Source organism: Emys orbicularis, chromosome 10 (genome assembly GCF_028017835.1).
Source record: "Emys orbicularis isolate rEmyOrb1 chromosome 10, rEmyOrb1.hap1, whole genome shotgun sequence".
Classification (NCBI taxonomy): domain Eukaryota; kingdom Metazoa; phylum Chordata; order Testudines; family Emydidae; genus Emys; species Emys orbicularis.
Genome location: NC_088692.1, coordinates 81,368,542 through 81,385,133, shown reverse-complemented (window position 1 = coordinate 81,385,133; position 16,592 = coordinate 81,368,542).

Here is a 16,592-nt window from a genome sequence, read left to right as displayed (position 1 = left end):
AAGGATGCATGTTTGGGTTCTGGCAGTTCTTTAGAGACTGGATTTTTTCAATATGCTATTTTACAAGCCATTAGTTTGCCAGGGTTTCTGTGATTTGTCAGGACACCATTGGTAGCTGCTCTGTAAAAATGAAATCTTACATACTAACTATGCGATGATCACACTGTTGGTGGAGGGAGGATGGGAGAAGAACATTCCATAGCATTCAAAGGGATAATCTGTAACATCCAAGGGACTCCATCATATGCTACTCCCACGCCAGAACACACACTCCAACATGTTTTCGATTCAGAGGGACGCGACTGAGGTCAGCTGTATGCGATCCTTGAAAGGGAAGAGTTTGAGGCCAGGCTTTAGAAATTCTCATTTAGGAATAAAGTTTCCTTCACATTGGCTATCAACGGATGTTCTCCTGTTCCAGACTTTGGAGGGACCTGTTAAATATGTATGATCCCACAGGCAAAGCAAAATCAAAACAAACATGAAAATAGCATGTTGATGCTGAGGAGAAATAGTGCAGCAGATCAAACCACCAGCAGAGCAAAAGACAGGGGAAGATGAACAAACGCAGGAAGGAGAGTGCATAGGAGAAAAACAGAACATGCTGGATGGAGCACTGGAGTCCAGCTCATGGAAAGCAAATAGTGGGTTCTCTTATTTGCTTACAGAAAAATTCTGGATTCTGCTAAGTTTTGAGTGTTTGAGATGGACATATTGAGAAATTCCACTCCTAGGTGCTCTTCTGATATTCTGTTCAAGACAGCACTGAGTATTGTAGCTTACTGCTGTCAGCCAGGTTTACCTTCTAAGAAGTGAAATTAAACTTTAATCCAACTCATCCAGTTAATCTTTCCAGCCCCCTCGAACTAGGTCAGCAGGGTGTTCAGCTTCTGCTGTTGTTCTTTCAATTTCTACCTGTGACTGCTGCTCCCTAAGGTATCCTGCCTGGGACACTGTTTTCTTAACTCTAGTTTCTTCCATGAATACAAGAAGAGCAGTGGGTAATGTTCATAGTGAACCTTGCAACAGCTTGAATTCGGCCTGGGTTAGAGGTTCGTTACTGTGAACTTGGGAGGCATTAGTTTGTGCAGCAGGGAAATTCTTTTCCTCATTCAAAGATTCTCCCTTCCCCCCGCTTTCAATGAAGACTCAGGACTCCTTACTTCTCAGAGTTCTCTCCAGAGGGAACGCCTGTCTGTGAGCTATCTCAGTTTTCAAGGATGAGGCAATAACATTTGGGTGATGCCTCGTTGTCTATAATTGGGAGGAAATTTTTGGAGTGATGGAATGGCCTCATCCCAGGAATAGATACCTCTTTATAGACCTGATGTGGTACCTACAGAGCCTCAAAAGCTCTCTAGCATCTGTGAGCTCTGAAGTGAAGCCCCATGATTCCTAATATAGGTGCTTGAAAATTGATTAAGGTTGCCTAAGTCTTTCAGGGTACTAATTGCTCATGTGGCTCACTGAAGAGCCTGCTACAGTAAGAGAGGGTGGATCATTCCTGTGCGGCCATGGAGAATCCTTCTCTCATTGCCCTGACAGGTTCAAAGGGTGCTTCTTGGTCCCACAGAAAAACTCTTGGAATTCCGGGGGCAGTGGCCTTGCCTTGTGGCTCTTCCTCAAAGAAAGGAGATGAATTAATAGTCTGCTGGTATCCCTTAAAGCCCCAGGTTGGGGAGAAGAGGCCAACCTTCCAACCCTGAGGATGACAGAAAGCAAGCAGGTGACTCCAGGACTTGATAGGATGTCTCCTGGAGGTCTTAGTTTGTCAAACAGTGTCTTGACGTGACTCTGAGCAGTGTTCAGTTTTGGAAGGAAAGCAGGGATTTAAGGAGATTAGAATTGGAGATGGAAATTTCATATTCCCTAATTCTAACAGACCAATTGCCAAAGGCAGCACATCTGGTGTGGTATTTCCCTAGAATAGTGGTTCTCAACCAGGGGTATGCATACAGGGGTATGCATGCAGAAGTCTTCAAGGTGGGACATCAATTCATCTAGATTTTTGCCTAGTGTTACAACAGGCTACATAAAAAGCACTACAAAAATCAGTACAAACTAAAATTTCATACAGACAATGACTTGTTTGTACTGCTCTATGTACTATACAGTACGTCCCTCGGCCCGCGTCGCTTCCAGCAGCTCCCATTGGCCTGGAGCAGTGAACCGCGGCCAGAGGGAGCCGCGATCGGCCGGACCTGTGGATGGGGCAGGTAAACAAACCGGCCCAGCCTGTCAGGGGCTTTTCCTACACAAGCGGCGTCCCAAGTTTGGGAAACACTGATGTAGAAGATTTAAGGGAGACATGCATAAAGTTTTAAAATCATTCAGCAAGGTCTGGGGCTTCGATCAGAAAGGGATGTCCCTATATCCACGGTTGTGTTACCTGAATCTCCCAGCCCCGGATGACAGACATGGAATTCTGGTGACACACAGCCATTTCCTCTCTCTGACCTTTGCTTCATGAACTTCACCCTCTTATGTAGACCCAGGCACGTCCAAAACAAAGCCAATATTTGCAAAAGGTCAGACAAGAAAATAGGAAGGAAAATATACCAAGAGAAATAGCATGAGGAAACAAGCAAGCAAACATCCATCTACATGTTTACCCAGGTCAACCATTTTGGGTAACAGACCACGGGAATTACAGACAGCAGTACTGGAAAAATGCTGCTGTCAGCCATTGAGAGCAGGATACCAAGGACAGTTTGCTGTAGTAGAAGGGCTACTGTTGCACCTGATGTTTTGATTATTTTGATTTCTAGCTTCAACTTACAATCTTATCAACTTTAAAAGGAACGAGCTTCAAAAACATGAACCACTGAAGAATAGGATAAGCCCTGTAGCTGGCTTGATTTCCTTCCTGCCATTCTATCATGTAATCGAGTTGGGGAGCAATGTCTTTTCATGTATTTGGGGGGTGACGTCACAAGCCCATAAATAAGTGAGTTACTAGTAATGCTCAAACAATCCATCCTCGTCTCTGGATTTCCCAGTGTGCTCGTCTCCGATGTGTTATATTTTAAAATGTAGCCGGATGGGAGCAGAGAGTGCCTTTATTTCTGTGTACCGTACAGCACTGAGCACATTGATGGTGCTAAGCAAATAACAGGACAAAAATACCTATTAATTCTGGATAAAGAAGCAGTTGGACTTGAACCCCGTCTAGACAATAAAGAGTTGAAGACTTTCGTCCTATGCTATTTGAAAGGTTATTTTCCATAGACTTGCAATAAGTTCTCACGACTTTCATCTTTACTCTTGATGTCACAAGACGCTCATGCACGTCTAGCAGATGATAAACAGTGGTGACCCTACAAAACCTGCCTTTTTTAACCTATCATAAATAGATACAGTTATTCCCTTTTATTTTCCTACACTAAATACCTTGAGGACTGAGGCTATTTAATTGCAAAGTTGTATTTAGTTATCTAAAACAACTGGTACATTTGGAAAGGCTGTCCAGCCGTAGACAAACTGTGTGTGTGGGGTGGGGGGGGGGGGAGTAGAGGGGGGATGTCATGCAGCTTTTTTAGATTCTTATTAGTGTACAAAGATAAACTCCTTTTGCCCAGTTTACATGGGTCTGTCTTGGGTTAGAGCTGCCTAGTATAATCAGCCCAGTCTAGCTCCCACTGCTGAAACACAACAAAACCAAACAAACTGTAAGTTAGAATTATTGCTCTTAAATAAAGCTGATTTGAGTGTCTGGCTTTTAAGAAAAACTCCTTTACCGTATACTAAGCACCTTGGTTTGACTGGCAGTGAATTTCCTGGCCTAGTCTGCTGGGAACTTTAAATGAACACAAGCAATTATAAACCCAAAGTCTGCAGCAATTTGTAGGCATTATCTCAGGATAATTACTCTGAAACGTTCACGTTGCAAAGCAAAGGTAGATAATTTAAAAATCCATTTTTCTCTGTCTGCATTACTGTTTGGGCATAAGACCCTTCCCTTTTGCGGGCATTGTAGTGAGATAATAAAGCCTGAAACTGGTCCTTTGAAGATACCTATTGCAGTTTGTTCGAAAGCAATGAAGACAATCATGTTTGACCTTTCTTAGCTTTATTATACTTAAATACCTAGACAAGTTTAATTTCTCAGCGCAAACTGACAAAAGCCAGAGGATTGAAAGTCAAAGTAAAAAAAAACGGCCCTTAATGAGCAAAGGACAATAGTACCACCTACAGGGCCTCAGAGCACGTGGCCGCTTCCCTGCTTTGTGGGTAGGGTAAGTACTCCATGGGTGTGCTGAGCCCTGGACTAGTTGTGACTCTTACTCTGGCAGTGTGAGCCACACCCTAATATTTTCTTGAGATTCCCGTTTGTGGAGCCAATGAAGTCTTGAGAATGCACTCAGCTCCCACTTACATAACCAGGGAAAACAATCTGAGAAGCTGCTGAATGCAGCTCATAGTAAAGCAAAGATCCCTGGGAATGGTGGCTTCCCCATTCCCCCCCGGCCACGCTTACAGGGAAAGGGACTGAAGAGCCTTTATCCCCTTGCTGAGTCCTGGTAACCCCTGCCCAGCTGAAAGTAAAGAGTGTTCTGTCCCCTTCACGAGTGATGGAGAAGATGATGACAAATCTCCCACTGTGAAGGGCCAGCAGCAGGAGAGATGCTAGTGGTGTGATACTTGGATGAACCAAGTACAGTCCTCATTTTTTTTTTGCGGGGTCGGGAGTTGGAGGGATTGTGCTATTAAAATCTGGGATCAGTACATGTTTCATGCTCTGATGTAATCAAGCCACGCAAAAATCTACCCTGGCCACTTTAATATATGTAAATCTCTGTATACATACAGCCACCCATCGACCCACCGACCCACATGAGTGTTCATACAATACACACACATCTTTAATTTTTGGCTTGGAGATATCAAACCACGTGTGTTATACAATATTCTTAAAGAATGATGATGGATTTTTGTATCGAAGCATCATTTACTCTAGTGAAGAAGCAGGTCCTTCTCACGTTGACTTTAGTGGGGACAGGATGAAGCCCGGCAGGTGGGAAATGGAAGGCTTAAAGTACTGGCAGTGGAGAAAGGCAAACAAATTTGAACACTTCCCCAGCCTTTGGTTGGGGCGGGGATGTCACTCCTTTCCTGGACTCCACCTCAATGGACACACTCCATATCACTCCATTTCCCCCCCTCAGCCATTGTGCAGTCATGTCAAAACAAAGACAGTGAAGCTATGTGTATTCTTCTAATGGGATTGCACCATTATGTGGATGTAATGCAATGTTTCCTACAATCTGTGAGGAATGTAATAACAGGGGTTGGCTGTACCTTTTACTTGAGATTCTTGGGTGAAATGCACTATAGAAGTGCAAAGCCTCATTGTTCATTATCATTAGATAAACAGAACTGGGGAGCCAATAAAGCAGCTACACCCATTTATCACAGTGTATTTACCAGTGGATTTTTCTTTTTAAAACAGAACCTTTAGTCAACGTGAGATCAAGTCTGCAAGGTGCTGAGTGCCTACAACATTCATTCAGCTTCAGTGGCAGCTCAGAGCTCACAGGCAGTGCTGACCACCCGGCAGGATCGGGCCCAGAATTAGCAGAAGTCCATGGGTTATTACGTATTCCAGCTCTAATGGTACTGCTCAGTCTGTCTGTTGCAACTGCAGTTCCTCTTTTGGGCTCCAGAGAATTTGGCTCTTTTTTTTTTTTTTTTTTTAAATAGTTGAGGTGTAGAGCGAAAGGTGGGCAGGAGAAGAGGGACAAAGAGAGTTATCAGCAAGAGGGCTAGCTGTGTGAGGTTACTGACCTGATTTCAAGCGTACCGGGGTACTCCGTGACCCCTGTAATTTTACTGCCTCCTGAGTTATCGTTTGTGATTTTCACTGGAGTGAAATGATACATCAGGGAACAGTAAGGATTCCAGGAGCCCACAGATAGACAGAATACAAAGTACCTACCAAAACAGCTGCCATACCTCTGGCAAATATATTTTTTTAATCTTTTACAATGGAGACTCCAACTGCCTATCCAGATCCCCTGAGGTGTGGTTAATTGAAAACACTAGAGAAGGGAACGTTTTTTACAATCATGGGCCCAGTTCATAGTGCAGACGCTATATAGGCACCTGCAACTCAGCTGTCAAGGAGCTTAATCCAGATTCAAACGTCCCCTCTTCGCAGCTGTGGAATGTAGCCTCTGAGCTCCTGCTGCTTCCCCATGAAGACCTGCTCCCCTCAATGACCACAGAAAGAACACTGCTGACTCTGCCAATGTTGTGCTCAGTGGAGTTCACACCAAATGGGGATGGAACAAATTCTAAGGCTGCTTAGCAACATACCAGAGGCCAATCAGAGCCACAGAGAGACTTAAAAGATAACATCAGGAAAAATATTAATCAAAAATGAGCTGATGTCAATCAAAGGAGAAGGATCGTCATTGGCAGAAGAATGGAGAAGATATTCTGTTAGAAACAGTATAGCTTATCCAGCTTCTGGCTGGAAACACAGTTGACTTGCAAACACAGCTTCCATAGGTAGTTAAGGCCAATCTTTAAAGTCATGATGACTGGCCTAACTCTTTCAGATACTATGTGTTTACTAGAACTGGTTTAAAAAACACACCAAAAGCTTGCAAGATATTAAAATGTTTTAAATTGGTTCTAATTTTTCTGTGAAATATCTATCTCATTTTTCTATGAAAAAAATCATTCCCCCCCAAAAATGTTGAATTGTTTTCCATTTGTTTGGGTGGGGGAGACCCTCTCTCTTACCTTTTTAATTTTTTCTCCCTTATAAAAAGAAAAAAAAAGTAGCTTTTCCCCTACTGAAACAAAATGCAATTTTTAAAAGCTTTCACTGGAAAATGAAAAACGTGGCCAAAACAATAATTAATTTTTGTTTTGGTTGAAAAGACATTTTCCACTGAACAAAGTTGGAACATTTTTGACCAGCTCTAACATTTACTCAGTTTTTAAAACCACTTTAACTTGGATAAATGATTCCAGACCCTTTATAGGAAAAGTCCGATAACATTTAATTAGCATCAAATGACTAGGACGCTATATAAATGACTCCCAAACAACAGTAGGGTTGACTAGATAATTATTTCCCTGCTAAAGATTTCAAAAAGTGGGTTTAAAAATTCTATAGAAGGTTATCACCATTTAATACATTTTACAGAACTTCCCCATAAGGGGCTAAAACCATTACATCCATTTTATATGAAACATGCATCTTTTTAATGGTCTATGAAAGACTTTTTTCTTTTTAGTGGATTGGGCTGTTAAGAGTTGCTTGACTGGGAGCCCTGTAATGAAATCTTTTTTTGTTCAATAGAAGAAATGCAACACAAGATGCGTCAGAGTCAGCATCTACCTTGACCTGGAGTCAGAGAGGAGAGCTGAGACTGTTGGTAAGATTACTATTTAATGGAATTTGTGATGATTTTGTGACATGGACGCCTTTTAACCCAAACTGACACTTTTTGCCAAAAACTAGTTCATTTTGCTCAGGTCCGTGAACAGCCACAACTTGGCAACAAAATCAAGTCACCAATTGCTTGGCCCAGACTTGAACTGGAGGCCTACAAGTAGAAGGCTGCGTGTCCCAAACAAGTAAAACACATTTAAAATTCTGCTCTTCAAGGCAAAATGCACTGCTGGGGCAAACTACCAACAATTCACTCCAACCCCTCCTCCAAGACTCAGCCAACACAATGTTTCTCCTACCAGCTTGTGGGAACGTTCCTCTTTCTTTCCCTTTTAAGGCAGGAGTTCACAACAGATCATCAGCTTTAATCTTGAAATTCCTATCCATTTCATGTCAAGCCTTAGGGTTTAATTATGACTATGACAGCCAGAGCCGCCGTAGCAGGGGTGTAGAGGTGAAGTGGGAGTGCAAAGTTGAAGTGACTAAAGACATCATGCCTCAATAGGACAAAGGCAGGAAAAATACTTTCCCGGGTTCTGGGTGGAGCATGCTCAGTAGCGCTAGTGGCTATAGCTTTATAAAAGGCGCAGCATGACCCTCCAGTTGCTAGGAGGGGCACAGGTGGCCATGTGCTCAACCACCCAGTTTGGCCCATTTGAGGGGTGGAGCAGTGCAAGCCAGCTCCTCCTTGTACTCAGGGAGTGTGAGCAGTAGCTTCCCTCCTGCCTTCTACACAAGAATGTGGGTATGGGGGGAGATTCAACACACCCTTTTGCCCTTCTAGTGCACTTGCGCAGTGCAGATCTTGTGAGTTTGAAGGCTGACCGGACTTTTGTTTTACGCCTAGCACAAGACAACAAACAATATCCCTGACACACATGAACCGGTATTTCCCCCCCCCCCCCCCACATTCCCCAAGTGATTTTGCAGAGGGGACACTGTATCTCGCGATTTTAAAACCTCATTTCAATGCATTGGCCGGGGAAAATGTTTTCAGCTTTCCCGTGCTCCCTTGCCTGCTTTGTGGCTTGATTTAATTTTACCAGACTAGAGCCGGAACAATTATCTGATTCTTCATGTACGGCATGCTTTCCGTGGTCATTTCTGAAGTTTTACTGGTTCGTAACCTCTGTAATCAGAAGACTCAGTTTAAAAAAAAAAAAAGAAACTAAGTGAACAGGCAGGAATCTGTTCATATTATCCCTTCCTAGCTGTCCAGGCTTTCATCCTCTTCTCTCCCACACATGCCCTTATTGCTCCGCTACTCACCCACCAATGAGGGTCTGTCAGTGGCAGTGAGGGGTCAACATCAAAGCACTTTTACAGCTAGCAGCTTGCAGCTAATGCTGGCATTATGGAGCGAAATAGCCCGAGAGAGCCAGAGAGAGAGAAGCATAGGGATTGAATGAATGGCTCTCTCATATAAAAAGAGACCAAAGAATAGAACAAAACCTTCTATTCTCCCACTCTTTATAATACTCCTGAGCTGAGTGTGCGTATGTGGTACACAGCTGAGTTTGAACTGCATTAGCACTCTTTCAGTTTACAAACAAGAGGCCTAATTTAGAAGAAAAATCTCCTATCTGATTATTTCTTTGTGCTCACCCATGTGGCAAAAAATGTCTGTACAGAGAAGCGGGGGGGCTACTGAGGTGGCTTATTAACTTCTCAGGCTATATCATGATTGTGAAGGGCAATTGGGAGATCATTATTCATCTCTAATTTCCAGACTCAGAAAAACAAAAGTACAAAATATGTGCAGTGAAGAATGATGAAAATATGCTGAGTACACCCGATACTGGCAGCAAGTCTGATGCTAAATCCACCCCACCCCCCAAATACTAATGAATTATTTTGTCCGATGCAACAGATATCAAGATTGGATGCCTTTCTAAAAGATGTGCTCTAGCTCATCCAGAATTTGCGGGCTTGATTCAGGAATCACTTGGTGAAATTCTCTGGCCTGTGCTATTCAGGAGGTCAGGCTAGATGGTCAGGATGGTATCTCCTGGCCTTAAAAATCTACTAATCTATATTTTGTGCACTAGAAATCAAAGCTATTATGTCAATGAGAGGTGTTCTCCAGAGGTTCTGACAGTACGTTTATGCTGATATGAAAGCCACAGGTTTGCTACCTAGATATGCTCACTGATTGCATCTGGAGAATCTTGCTCTTTTGTACTAGGTTTAGCCGAATGATAGCTACAATATCACTGGCTGACCGAACCTGGCCCTGCTTCGAGGCAGTCAAGTCAGGAGCAATGGGCACGAAGGAGTGAGCAGCTGGCAGTTTGGAAGAAATACTGGGAGAAGTTCAGTTTGGTTCTCAGGTTTGAGGATGTCCAAATAGACATCGGAGGGGAAGGTAGGGAATGCAGTAATAGTGCAACATGGTCATAAGAACATAAGAGCAGCCATACTGGGTCAGTTCAAAGGTCCATCTAGTCCAGTATCCTGTCTTCTGACAGTGGCCAATGCCAGGTGCCCCAGAAGGAATGAACAGAACAGGTAATCATCAAGTGATCCATCCCCTGTTGCCCATTCCCAGCTTCTGGCAAACAGAGGCTAGGGACACCATCCCTGCCCATCCTGGCTAATAGCCATTGATGGACCTATCCTCCAGACCTAAGGATGAGCCTGAGCCTCAAGGCTTTAATCCAGATCCAAATTTCCCTAAGAGTCAGGGACATCTGGACACAAGGATTTGGTTCAGGCCCATGTCTAGGTGAAACCCACACCTACCTCTTGGATAATATTTCAGTTTGTAAGGGGCATGTAAGTAGATGAAGGGGACCTAACCTGTATGGAAAGGACCACATTCTGCACTGAATTACACCATATGTAGCCACATAGACTTCAGGGGTGTAAGACCGCACACATTTAACTCAGTAAGCTTGGTGATCGTGAGTATCTTGCCATGTTTTTCTCTTTGAAGCCATGAATGGAGACATCATAGCAGGATGGGATAGTTTGCAGATGATGGAAACAGAAATAAACTAATCTCCAAGATTAACCCAGTATTTGGTCCTGCCATGAGGGCAGGGGACTGGACTCGATGACCTCTCGAGGTCCCTTCCAGTCCTAGAGTCTATGAATCTATGAATCTATGAAAATAGCACTGAGCTTGAAAAACTGCTAGTTTAGTTTGGGGAAGTCTGTTTTGACCTGGGCATTTATACTCCACACATTTGCACTGTTTTTAGAGACAAACTTGGGAGTCTGAGACATCATGAACACTAGTACTTGCTTCTTTTGTACAAATAGGACAATTCCCCTCCTGGAATTGACACCTCCTCATCTATTATTGGGAGTGGACTACATCCACCCTGATTGAATTGGCCCTGTCAACACTGGTTCTCCACTTGCAAAGTAACTCCCTGCTCTCCATGTGTCAGTATATAATGCCTGCATCTGTAACTTTCACTCTATGCATCCGAAGAAGTGAGGTTTTTACCCATGAAAGCTTATGCCCAAATAAATCTGTTAGTCTTTAAGGTGCCACCAGACTCCTTGTTGTTTTAATGGAGCTGACCACCAGTTTATACTGCTAAAAGAGGAATCCACAAGCTCTCAGACCAAAAAACAAGGGATAAACAAAATCACCACGTTAACCCCAAGATGTCTTGGTGCTCTGAGTGTTGCTTTAATGGCTTATCTGGTAAGATTTTATGACAATATGTAGACATGACAATATGTATAACAACACAATATGTTTCAGGGTCCTTCACAGTATTATATGTATAAGACTTAAGCCTAAACTTCAAATTATTATCACACATTATAGTTTCCCCTGTTGATAGGATAAGTCATGTCCTTTGGTACTCATATCCTCTCTTTAGATACTTAGAAATCATAATGAACTCAAACCTACAGTCTTTTCTTCTAAGCAACATTTGAACCTTTCCTCCTTTGACATCCTTTCCATACCATGGAGAAATAGAGGTCTGGTTGAAATGGAACATCCCACAAGAGGATTTTAACAGCTAATATCTTACCTCTTTACCTTTCTAATTTCAACATAAGACTAAAATTCCATTTAAAAAGTCATACTATAAGACCATTAAAATTTTAACAATTTAGCACTCAAAAGTCAACAAACACCAAAGTTAATTTACACATATCCTTAACTCGGCCCCACTGAACATATTTATTATTTATTTATTTAAATTTAAATAACTATAAAGAGGCCTATCCAAGGCTTTAGGCATTTTAACACACCATTAACAATATCATTACATCTCAGCAACATTAAAATAATCAATTCAAGAGGAACTTGGCCAGCCAGTCACCTATCATGATTCCTTTGTGTCCCTTCCTTGATGTGGGGAGTAGACTCTCAGCCTTCTTCAAAAACTCTATCAAATGTGTCTTTTGCAGTGCATCTGGAAGATTACCAAATCTGGGCTATTTTGGATTAAGGGAAGGTGGGCATGGGGGAATGGAATGAATTCCAGAGTCCTGGAGCCTTCACATAGAATGTCCTGCCAGCTGCCCTTTCTATTACAATAGTCTTTAATTACTTGATCACATACTCTTTTGGGGCATTTTTTCCCTACAGTTTATTTTCACTCTCCTCCAGTTACATATTAACTCTCTCATAATGTCCAGTAGAGCTACTGACTTGTTTAGGTGTCATTCTGGTGCTGTGTAACAAACTAAAGTGAACACACAGATGTCTTATATATGCTGACAAATATTTGTTAAGACCCTGATCCAAAACCCATCAAAGTCAATGGGAATCTTTCCACTGGCATTTGGATCTGGCCTTGTTACTCTATATTGTTCAAATACTTAAACTATGTTAAGAATAGTTTTCTCTGTGTTTTTCATATCAGTGGTATAGAATATCAGGGTTGGAAGGGACCTCAGGAGGTCATCTTGTCCAAACCCCTGCTCAAAGCAGGACCAATCCCCAACTAAATCATCCAAGCCAGGGCTTTGTCAAGCCTGACCTTAAAAACCTCTAAGGAAGGAGATTCCACCACCTCCCTAGGTAACCCATTCCAGTGCTTCACCACCCTCCTAGTGAAAAAGTTTTTCCTAATATCCAGTCTAAACCTCCCCCACTGCAACTTGAGACCATTACTCCTTGTTCTGTCATCTGCTATCACTGAGAACAGTCTAGATCCATCCTCTTTGGAACCCCCTTTCAGGTAGTTGAAAGCAGCTATCAAATCCCCTCTCATTCTTCTCTTCTGCAGACTAAATCCAGGACTAAATTCCAGGGACCCTGGAATACAATGAGCACTACATTCTCCTAGAACAGTGGTGGGCAACCTGCGGCCCGTTAGGATAATCCGCTGGCAGGCCACAGGAGCTATGTCAGTTTACACCAGCTAAGGATTCTGCACACTCAGTGCTGTCCAGAGGTAAATATATAAAAATTCTCTAATGATTTAAAGTATGGCATAAAAAATGAGCCACCATGAAAATCAACATGATAGTAAGGGGAAGTGGGCTGCCTGGGGAGAAACCTCAGTCGTTGCCTTTAGGACCTGCTAGGCTAACTCCAAACTCTTATTTATATTATGATACTTGCCACCATGGTTCATTAGTTACTATGTGTTCATAACTGCAGACTGTTACAGACAGAAAATAAGGACATAAATATTTAACCTTTGAAGAGGGAACTCATTTACTGGAATTCCAACTTTATGAACTAAGGTTATAAATATCTCAGATGTACTACAACCAACGTAATATAATGAGACCACATGAATGGCTGTCATCATCTTTAACCTTTGATTGTTTAAAAGCTCAGATCTTCATTTGTATTAAGGGTTAGCAATGATGAACAATGAATGAGCTGTCCAATCATCAGGCATATGCTATTATGGTATATGTCACTGAAAGTAGCCATCCCACAGCCTTCTTCCCAGTCACTGTAACTCAGCGGTAGTCTGTTGAGAGGTTGAAAAGGATGTATATTTGAAAGTTGCCTGTGGGGCCTCTGTCATGCTAGAAAAATCTTTTCACTTTGCCTGAGAATGGCTGAAAACAGAGGCCTGTTTATATTATAGATGTTTTAAATATTCAAATTAAAAGACTAAAAACAAAGTGCATTTTAAAAAAAGTATGCTATCCCTGGCAAAGGTCTGCTTTTAGGTGTGTATATATAGGACTGGACTTCAGGAGCTCCTATATGCTAAATCCTGGTCTTAATAATGTCTCTTTGTGTGTGACTTTGGATTAGTGCAGGGGTCGGCCAATGGGGGCTGCTGGAAGCGGTGCGGGCCGAGGGATGTGCTGGCCACAGCTTCTCGCAGCCCCCATTGGCCTGGAGCAGCGAACCGCGGCCAGTGGGAGCCGTGATTGGCTGAACCTGCGGACGCGGCAGGTAAACAAACTGGCCCGGCCCGCCAGGGTGCTCTCCCTGGTGAGCCGCGTGCCAAAGGTTGCTGACCCCTGGATTAGTGTCTTAATTTCTCTGCCATAGTTTACCTTTCTGGACAAGGAAGAAGGGTGTCTACACTGCTAGGTTTAGCCCCGTAGAGTGAGCTCCGTGAGCCTGAGCCAGTTGACCTGGGCTCTGAGATTTGCTGCCGCAGGGTTTCTTTTTTGCTTTTTGCTGTATAGCTGTGCCATAAGTGACTTGCTCAAAGTCAAACAGGAAGTCTGTGGTCAGGGAGAGAGTACAACCTAGATCTCTGGACTCCCACTCTTGTGCTTCAGCCATAAGACCAGCCTTCCTAAATGCTAAAGTATTGTTATTCTAATCAGACTTATGAACTCATAAGGGGGAAAACAAACTCTGTTATAGAAAGCTTTGTTACAATGCAGAATAATACAATATGCTCAATTAACAAATTTACTGCCAAGGAAGAAAATACAAACAAATTGATAAATTAAACAGTAATAAGTCACCAGGACTAGATGGGATTCACCCAAGAGTTCTGAAGGAACTCAGACACAAAACTGCAGAACTGCTACCTGTAGTATATCATATATCAGCTTCTGTACCAGATGACTGGATGATAGCTAATGTGACACCAATTTTTTAAAAAGGCTCCAGAGGCAATCCTGGGAATTACAGGCCAATAAGCCTAACTTCAGTACCAGGCAAATTGGTTGAAACTGTAGAAAAGAACAGAATTATCAGACACAGATGACCACAATTTGCTGAGGAAGAGTCAACACGGCTTTTGTAAAGAGAAATCATCCCTCATCAATCTGTTAGAATTCTTTGAGGGGATCAACATGTGGACAAGTGTGATGCAGTGGATATAAGTATCAGAGGGGTAGCCGTGTTAGTCTGGATCTGTAAAAAGTGACAAAGAGTCCTGTGGCACCTTATAGACTAACAGATGTATTGGATCATAAGCTTTTGTGGGTGAATACCCACTTCGTCAGACGCATGTACTGGAAATTTCCAGAGGCAGGTATAAATATGCAGGCAAGAATCAGTCTAGAGATAACGAGGTTAGTTCAATCAGGGAGGATGAGGCCCTCTTCTAGCAGTTGAGGTGTGAACACCAAGGGAAGAAAAACTGCTTTTGTAGTTGGCTAGCCATTCACAGTCTTTGTTTAATCCTGAGCTGATGGTGTCAAATTTGCAAATGAACTGAAGTTCAGCAGTTTCCCTTTGAAGTCTGGTTCTGAAATTTTTTTGCTGCAGGATGGCTACTTTTAAATCTGCTATTGTGTGTGCAGGGAGGTTGAAGTGTTCTCCTACAGGTTTTTGTATATTGCCATTCCTAATATCTGACTTGTGTCCATTTATCCTTTTACACAGGGATTGTCCAGTTTGGCTGATGTACATAGCAGAGGGGCATTGCTGGCACATGATGGTGTATATTACATTGGTGGACGTGCAGGTGAATGAACTGGTGATGTTATGGCTGATCTTGTTAGGTCCTGTGATGGTGTTGCTGGTGTAAATATGTGGGCAGAGTTGGCATCGAGGTTTGTTGCATGGACTGGTTCCTGAGTTAGAGTTACTATGGTGCGGTGTGTGGTTGCTGGTGAGAATATGCTTAAGGTTGGCGGATTGTCTGTGGGCGAGGACTGCCCTGCCTCCCAAGGCCTGTGAAAGCGAGGGATCGTTGTCCAGGATGGGTTGAAGATCACTGATGATGCGTTGCAGAGGTTTTAGCTAAGGACTGTAGGTGATGGCCAGTGGAGTTCTGTTGGTTTCTTTCTTGGGCTTGTCTTGCAGCAGAGACCAACACCTACAGGATCTTCACCAAGCATTCTCAAAACTAAGATACCCGCACAAGGAAATAAGGAAACAAATCAACAGAGCCAGACGTGTACCCAGAAGCCTCCTGCTGCAAGACAAGCCCAAGAAAGAAACCAACAGAACTCCACTGGCCATCACCTACAGTCCTCAGCTAAAACCTCTGCAAACCCATTTTTCTTAAATAAACAAAACACTCTTCAGCCAGCTCCGCTCATTTTCACAAATAATCTATGCTCAGGATTTGAACTCAAATCCCGAGCAGTGAAAGGCTAATGCACCTGGTCACACATTTAATGGTATTAGAATAAAATGTTATACATCCAAACACTACAATTTTGCACCAGAACAAGAAATGCTAGATCCAAAGTACAGATCAGAAAACATAGTATAGGAACACAAATTAATTGAGTGACTTTCAACATTTCTATGATAGTGTAAGAAAAAAAATCATAACAGCACGTTCTGTACGATAAATAATGAAGAGTTTGCCAAGACAATATAAACCTTTCTCACCGTGTTACTTCAAAGCAGCCTATTCTGCAACATACTTTCAGTGTTACATCACAGAAGTGGTATCAGAAAATGGTTTATTGTAAATTGCAACCCAGATTGCCATATATCCACTACAACTCCAGGAATCTGAACTCTAAAGTAATTTAGAGGTAGGGTTACATCAAGAAGAAAGGATATCCTCCCTGGGAGATAAAACAATACACAGTGTCTATGTCTTACAGATGTAGTGAGAGACAAAGCCATTGGAAATGGACATCAAGCTGGGGAAAACTTTTCTGAGACTAGAAAGCTTTTTCCAGGAAAATCAATTAAGAAGGTTTGTTTCCTGAGCACAAATGCTTATCCTGTTTCTCCCCCTGCCTTTATATTGCAATATACCGTCTGTCTGATTTGAATGAAGTCTGTTCCTATCACTTTGATTGAAATAAACAGCTGATCATCCTATCTATTTGACCACCAGGCTGTATATTATAGCTTGTACAGCACATGGTAGTG